This window comes from Bos grunniens, chromosome 7 (assembly GCF_055505025.1).
Source record: "Bos grunniens cultivar Pamir isolate PY7600 chromosome 7, Bosgru_T2T1.0, whole genome shotgun sequence".
Classification (NCBI taxonomy): domain Eukaryota; kingdom Metazoa; phylum Chordata; class Mammalia; order Artiodactyla; family Bovidae; genus Bos; species Bos grunniens.
The window spans coordinates 75,393,815-75,401,887 of NC_141171.1; the positions used below are offsets into that span (position 1 = coordinate 75,393,815).

General features: G+C 35.6%; 1 pseudogene; it reads right to left on the minus strand.

The window, feature by feature from the left end:
- Positions 1–3,161: 3,161 nt before the first annotated feature.
- Positions 3,162–3,651, minus strand: LOC147369843 (large ribosomal subunit protein eL30 pseudogene; annotated as a pseudogene).
- Positions 3,652–8,073: the final 4,422 nt, after the last annotated feature.

The window sequence follows — 8,073 nt, forward strand, 5'->3', positions numbered from 1 at the left end:
TCAGCAACTCTTTTATGAGATGGAATATTCGTACTAGCCCACCTTAAGTGCTTTTAAAGAAAATGTAATTCCCCCACCCTACCCTCCCATTTGCCCTAAACTCTGTGCTAATGTCAGATTTTAAAGTATGTAATCTGGTCTATTTATTTCCAGGACTGGTTTGTATCAGTTTTTTTTTAATTAATTTGAAAAATAGGACAAAGAAGTTAGCATGTTCTAGGCCCACAGGTAATCTACCTGAGTACCTAAATGTGTAATATGAATCAACTTGCTATACTGTAGGATTTAGTTTAGGGGACTGGTCTTCACAAAATAAATGGGATATTTCAGAACTAATCAGATAACTTCTTAGCTTCTAGTTCTCTTCATATTTGTTGACAAAGATTTTACATGTTGAGTTGTGATTAGTCATTTGCAGAAATGATTAAAAATTTTGAGTAAGAGAATGTCATATATCTAATCTTACTGTAATTGTTGTGGGAAACCTTCTTTTAATATTTAGATTATTCTCTTGAAGCCCCCCAATCATAATTCAAATATTATCACCTATTCTTCAGTTGGATGACACTATTTTTCTAACTCAGTTATACAACTGTCTTCTTTTACTTGTGTTATAATAGCTAACATGAATATAGATTGAACTTTTATGTGCATTTGCTTTTAATCCACGTATCAGCACCATGTGGTTGGCATTATTATCCGTAATTTAAATGTAGAAACAAGCAAATTTAAAATGAATTAAAGTGATCATATTTTTTCTAGTTGTAAAATGACAAACATTTATTATCAGAAATCTGAAGTGTCAAAAGTATGCAGTTTTTTTGTTTTTTTTTTTTTAATTTCTATTTGTGCTGGGTCTTTGTTGCTGTGTACTTGCTTTCTCTCTTGAGGAGAATGTAGGCTACTCTCTAATTGTGGTGTTCAGGCTTCTCACTGTGGTGACTTCTCTTGTCATGGAGCATAGCCTTTAAGCTCATGGGCTTTAGGAGTTGTGGCTCGCAGGCTCTAGGGCATGAGGGCTTCAGTAGCTATGGCACCTGGGCTCTGGAACACAGGCTCAGTAGTTGTGGGACATGGGCTTAGTTGCTCCATGGCATGTGGAGTCTTCCTGGACCAGGGATTGAACCCGTGTCCCCTGCATACGCAGGGGGATTCCTATCCACTGTACCACCAGGGAGTTCCAAAAGTACACAGAAGTTAATGACTGACCAAAGAGTAGAGAAGATACAAATTACAGATACAAATGTCTGTACGTATATCAGAAATAGAAAAAGTGGATATCACTATACACTCTATGGAATTAAAAGAATAATAAATAAATCTGACCCCAAACTCCATGCAACTGAATTTGACATTCAGTGATAGATAAAAAAGTACTAGTTCCCTAAAAAATTTAAATTATTAAACTCACTGAAGATTTTAATAGGTAACCAGGATAGCCTTATTATTAGTAAAAATAGTTTAAAATCTTCTGTAAAGGAAATCTGCAGGCTCACATGGTTTAACTGGTGAATTATAACAAATATTTATAGAATTAACACAAATTCTATATAGTTTCTTCCAGAGAATAGAAGAGGAAGGGGTAATTTTCAACTCATTTTATAAAGCTAGAATTGTCCTGCTATAAAAATGAGACAAAGACATTACTGGAGAAGAAAACTACAGAACAATATACCTCATGCATATTTCTGTAAAAAGCTTCCATAAAACTTTGCAAATTCAACCCAACAATACATAAAAGGAATAATAGAACATGACCAAGCAGGGTTTGTATTGGGAATGGAAAGCTGGCTTGCTGCTGCTAAGTCGCTTCAGTCATGTCTGACTCTGTGCGACCCCATAGACGGCAGCCCACCAGGCTCTCCCATCCCTGGGATTCTCCAGGCAAGAACACTGGAGTGGGTCGCCATTTCCTTCTCCAATGCATGAAAGTGAAAAATGAAAGTGAAGTCACTCGGTTGCCCGACTCCTTGCGACCCCATGGACTGCAGCCCACCAGGCTCCTCCATCCATGGGATTTTCCAGGCAAGAGTACTGGAGTGAGGTGCCATTGCCTTCTCTTAGGAAAGCTGGCTTATCTAAAAATTAATCAAGATAATCTACTGAGTTAATACTTTAAAGAAGAGAAACCATATGATCGTTGTAACCAATGTGAAAAAAATTGCCCAAATCCAACATCTGTTTCTTATAGTAACTCTCAAAAAAACTAGGAATAGAAGGGCATTTTCTTAACCTAATAAAGGACATTTTATAAGAAAGTGATAGACAAAATCATTTAATGGTGAGAGACTGAATGCTTTTCCTAGGTAGATAAGGAACAGATATTCTATCTCACAACTCCCATTTAATATTCTACCAGAAGTCCTAGGCAATGCGATAATAAAAAGATCTAAATGAAATGAATTAAAAAAGAAGAAATAAAACTGTCTCTATTTGCAGGCAGGATTTTCTACATAGAAAAGCCAAGGAATTTACAAATAGTCCCTGTTACAGCAGTAACAATGATAAAAACAAAACTAAATCAAAGCAAATAAAAACCTCCTAGAACAGGTGAATTTTACAAGGTTGCAGGATACTAGCTATAATTTTTTTAAATCACTTTTCTTCTTCTATACATTGGATCTAATTTGTTTTTTTTTTTAATTTTATTTATTTTTAATTGGAGGATAATTGCTTTACAACATTGTGTTGCTTTCTGCCATATATCAATATGAATCAGTCACAGGTATATGTATGTCCCCTGTCTTGAATCTTCCTCCCACCTCCCACCCCATCCCGCCCCTCTATGTTGTCACGGAGCACCGGGTTTGACCTCCCTGCGTCACAGCAAATTCCCACTGGCTGTTGATTTTACACATGGTAATGTACATGTTTCAATATTACTCTCTCAGTTCGTCCCTCCCTCTCCTCCCCAACTGTGTCCATGAGTCTGTTCTCTGTGTCTGCATCTCCATTGCTGCCCTGCAAGTAGGTTCATCAGGACCATCTTTCTAAATTCCATATATATGCATTTAATATACAATGTTTTATATTAACATTTCTGACTTACTTCATTCTGACTTACCCTTTCTGACTTACTTCTTTCTGTAAAATAGGCACTAGGTTCATCCTAATTTGTTCTTCTTTATCTAGTTTTGTAAGGTAGAAATTAAGATGATTAATTTTTGATCTTTTTTTTTTAACAGTGTTTTTAAAACAAGCTCTGGCCAGTTTTATTAAAGAAAAATTGTACATGATTTACTTTTCACCAGTCTGTTCTGGCATGCTTCTAATAATATAAGAATCACCTGGATCAATGATAGCCAGTGTGCATACTCTGTAGTATTTTCCACATGCTGTGCCCAATTCAATATTATTGCCACTGTAGTGATGGACACCAGTTTTGGCCAACATGGCCTAATACTCTATTTCAGATTTCCTCAAGGCTGGGCAGGTGTTGGCGAGGATGACCGGTTTCGCTTTGCCTTGTCTGATCATTTTCAGAGTCTGTTTGTACCCCAGCATGTACTTTCCACTTTTCATAACCAGCTGGAGCCTAGAGTTGATCGACCCCAGTGACTTTTTCGTCTTCTTTGCGGCCACCATCTTCCTGCCTTAGATGCGGGACACCCCCAACCAAGAGCAGCCACCAAGATGGCCGGGGAGCGAAAAAGGCAAACTTTTTTAAAATATGCATTCATTGCTATAAATTTCCCTCTAAGCTTTGCTTTTACTGCATTTCACAAATTCTGATAAGTTGTATTTTCATTCTCACTTTTTAAAAAAATGTTTACACTCATCTTGAGGATTTTTTTTAGTTGACATGTTATTTAGAAACATGTGACTTAATCTCTAAGTATTTGGGGATTTTACAGCTCCCCTTCTGTTACTGATCCCTAGTTTAACTCCATCATGATCTGAGAGGATACACTGTATGTTTCCTATGATTTTAAATTTTTCAAGGTGTGTTTCATAGCCCAGAATGTGGTCTTTCTTAGTGAATGTCCCATGTGAACTTGAGAAGGATGTGGATGAAATAGTCTATAGATGATAGATCTCAGTTATATATAGGTGATTGATGGGGTTGAGTTCAACTATGTCTTTCCTGATTTTTCACCCCCTGGATCTATGCATTTCTGAGAGAGAGGCATTGTAGTCTCCCACTGTAATACTGAATTCGTCTAGTTCTTACAATTCTGTTAGTTGTTGCCTTATGCATTTTAACACTCTATAAGGCACACTCACACTTAGGTTTTCTTGACGCAATGACCGCTTTACTTCTGCTTCCTTTTGATTAGTGTTAGCACGGTATATCTTTTTTCGATACTTTTATGTGTGCCTTTGTATTTAGTGTGGATTTCCCATAGACATCATATAGTTGTCTTGTTTTCTGATGCATTCTGACAGTCTCTGCCTTTTAATTGGTGTATGTAGACCACTAGCACTGAAAGAGATTATTGGTATAGTCGGATTAGTATTTACCATATTGGTTGCTTTCTTTATCCCCCTCATTCTTTATCCCTATTTTTGTCTTCTGCTATTTTGTGTGTGTGTGTTTTATGGTTTTAACTGAGCATTTTATACAATTCCACTTTCTTTCTTTTCTTAACATATCAGTTATACTTCTTATTTTTAGTGTTTGTTCTAGAGTCTGCAAAATACTTCTACAACTAATCCAAATCCACTTTTAAGTAATACTATACTATTATAATTTGTGGGTAGTGTGTATAACTTATAATAAAAATATCCTAATTCCTCCCTTCTGTCCTTTTTATCACTACCATCATTTCTTTAACTTACACATAAGCATATATATCAAATAAATATATACTAATAAATAATGTATAATCACATATATAAATGTATAAAGTTGAATAAAATTATACATAATTGAATTCATTGTTGCTATTATTATTTTAAATAAACTTTTCTGTTGAATTAAGAATAAGAAAAATGAAAGATTTTATTTTCACTTGTTCCTTCTCTTATTCTCTTCCTTTTTTAATGTAGATCTGAGTTTCTGAATTATATCATATTCTTCTCTCTAAAGAGCTGCTTTTTTATTTCTTGCAAGGCAAATCTACTGGCAATGAACGTCTTTAACTTTTGTTTGAGAAAAATCTTTATGTCTCCTTCACTTTTGAAGCATAATTTCACAGTATAGAGAATTTTAGATTGGCTCCCAAAACGAAATTGTTAGGAAGAATCTAACAAAATATTCTGTCTTCTCTCTGCTGAAACTACTAATGCTATTGAAAGAACTCTAAGAAGATGTATATAAATGGAGAGAGAAACCATGTTCATAAGTAGGAAGACTAGCGTAGTAAAGATTTAAATTCACTCCAAATTTATCTATGGATTTAACACATTTCTCATATACACAAGCAGATTCTACAAGATGTATGGAAAGGCAAAGAAATTAGAATAGCTGAAACAACTTTGAGAAAGAAGAATAAAGTTACAGAAATCAAGCTGCCCAATTTAAAAACTTACTGTAAAGCTACAGTTATGAAGATGGTGTGGTGTTGCCAACAGGATAGACACACAGATCACTAGAGTTGAAGAGATTCTGGAAATAGACCAACACAAATATGACCCTTTGATTTTATTTGCACTTGAGGAACTTTATTTGTTTTAAAATAAACTATTTTATAGCAATTTTAGATTTATAAAAGAACTGAGAATACAGAGTTCCCATATATCCAGTATCTACTGTTTCTCAGTTTTTCTCAGACTTTATTTTTGTTGACCTTGACAGTTTTGAAGAGTACTTGGCAGGTCTTTTGTAGATTGCCCCTCATTTGGTGTTTTTCTTATGTTTTGGTTATAATTTGTTGCTCAGTTGCTCAGTCATGCCCAACTCTGCGACTGCATGGATTGAAGCACGCCAGGCTTCCCTGTCCTTTACTGTCTCCCACAGTTTGCTCAAACTCATGTCCATTGAGTCGGTGATGCCATCCAATCATTATAATTAGACTGGAGCTATCGTTTTTTTGGAGGAAGACTATAGAAGCAAAGTTCCAGTTTCACCATGTCATATCAAGAGCACATACAACCAATATGACATCACTGTTGACATTGACCTTGAACATCTGGCTGAAATAGTGTTTGTCAGGTTTCTTAAGTGAAAAGTTGCTCATTTCCCCTCCTTTCTGTACCTTGGTGGTGGTGGTGGTGGTTTATTTGCGAAGTCGTGTCTGACTCTTGTGACCTCATGGATTGTAGCCTGCCAAGCTCCTTCTGTCCATGGGATTTCCCAGGCAAGAATACTTGAGAGGGCAGCCATTCCCTTCTCCAGGGCATCTTCCTGACCCAGGGATTGAACCCAGCTCTTCTGCATTGCAGGCAGATTCTTTACTGACTGAGCCTCCAGGGAAGCCTTTCTGTATTTTACTATCATGTTTTTCTATGGAAAGATTATGCAAGAAAATTATTTGGAAGTCTTCTGCATGTAAGATTTAGTTCTTCTTACTGTTCATATATGTGTCAAGTAATTCATTTCTATTAGTATGGGCTCACGGATAGTTCATCCTGGGGTCTCGTGTCATTCTAAGTAATTTTTAAAATTTTGCCTACTTACATTGTAAAGTACTATAAAATTGTATAGACTTTGACAGATGCGTAGTGTCTTGTAAAAGCAATTATATATCATACAGAATAGTTTCACCACCTTAAAAATTCCCCCATGCTTCAACTAGCCAACCCTTCCCTGCTGAACCCCTGGGAAACACTAATCTTTTTATCATCTCTATAGTTTTGCCTATTCCAGAATCCCATGTAATTGTAATCAGTATGTAGCCTTTTCAGACTGACTTCTTTTACTTAAATATGTGCATTCATGATTCATCCATGTATTTTCATGAGTTGATGCCTCTTTTCTTTTTGTTTCTAAATAATGTTTCATTGTATGGTTGCCATTTGATTTTTACAAAGGTACATAAGCAATTCAATGGAGAAAGAATAGTCATTTCAACAAACAGTGTTGGAACTATTTGAATCTATATGCAGAACATGACACTTGAGAAGTGTATGTATTCTGCTGCTGTTGGATGGACTGTTCTGTTTTCATCTGTTAAATCCATTTGGTCTAATGTATAATTCAAATACAGTATTTCCTTGGTTTTCTTTCTGGATAATCTGTCCATTGTTGAAAGTTGGGTATTAAAAATCCCTATGCTTTAAAAAGCAAAAACAAAAAAACATGAGACTAAATCTCATCTTTACACCTCATAGAAAAATCAACTCAAAATGAATTGCAAATCTAAGTTTTAAATTATTAAACTTCTAAGAGTATATCTTCATGACCTGACGTTAAGCAAAGTATTCTTAGATGGAAATGCAAAAGTAGGATCCATGAAAGAAGTTGATACATAAAAAGTCATCAAAATTAAGTATCTCTGTTCTGCAAAAGACTTTATTTAGAGAATGAAAAGACAAACTATAAGCTGGGAGAATGTATTTGCAAAGCACATGTCAAAAGACTTGTATCCAAATATATAAAGAACTCTCAAAACTCAATAGTAAAGAAACAAGCAAACTAACTTCAAGATTAGCAAAAACTTGGATACACGCTTCACCGAAGAGTCTACAAATGACACATGAAAAGATATTCAACACTGTTAACTGACACGGGAATGAAAATATATGACCTGGCTCCTTAACACTTCTCTGAATTCCTTTCCCACATTTCCTGCCTCACTTCCACATCAGCCATATATATATCTTTGCTCTTCTTAGCATCTCCCCTACAATCTTGACCTCTACCTGAAATGCACTTCTTCCAAATACTCTCTCACTTTCCTCAAATTTTGCTTGCAATTCCCTATCCTTCTACACTCACCTCTTCTCTGGTTTTGTTTTTCTCCATAGTGTTTGTCATCTTCCAACAAATTATATAATTTACTGATTATACTTATTAGTTATTGATTTTGTTTACCTACTAATATCTAGATTTTGGGTTTCCAAGGTGGCTCAACGGTAAATAATCTGCCTGCCAATGCAGGAGACGTGGGTTCAATCCTTGGGTCAGGAAGATGGCTAGAGGAGGAAATCAGCCCACTGCAGTATTCTTGTCTGGAAAATTCTATGGACAAG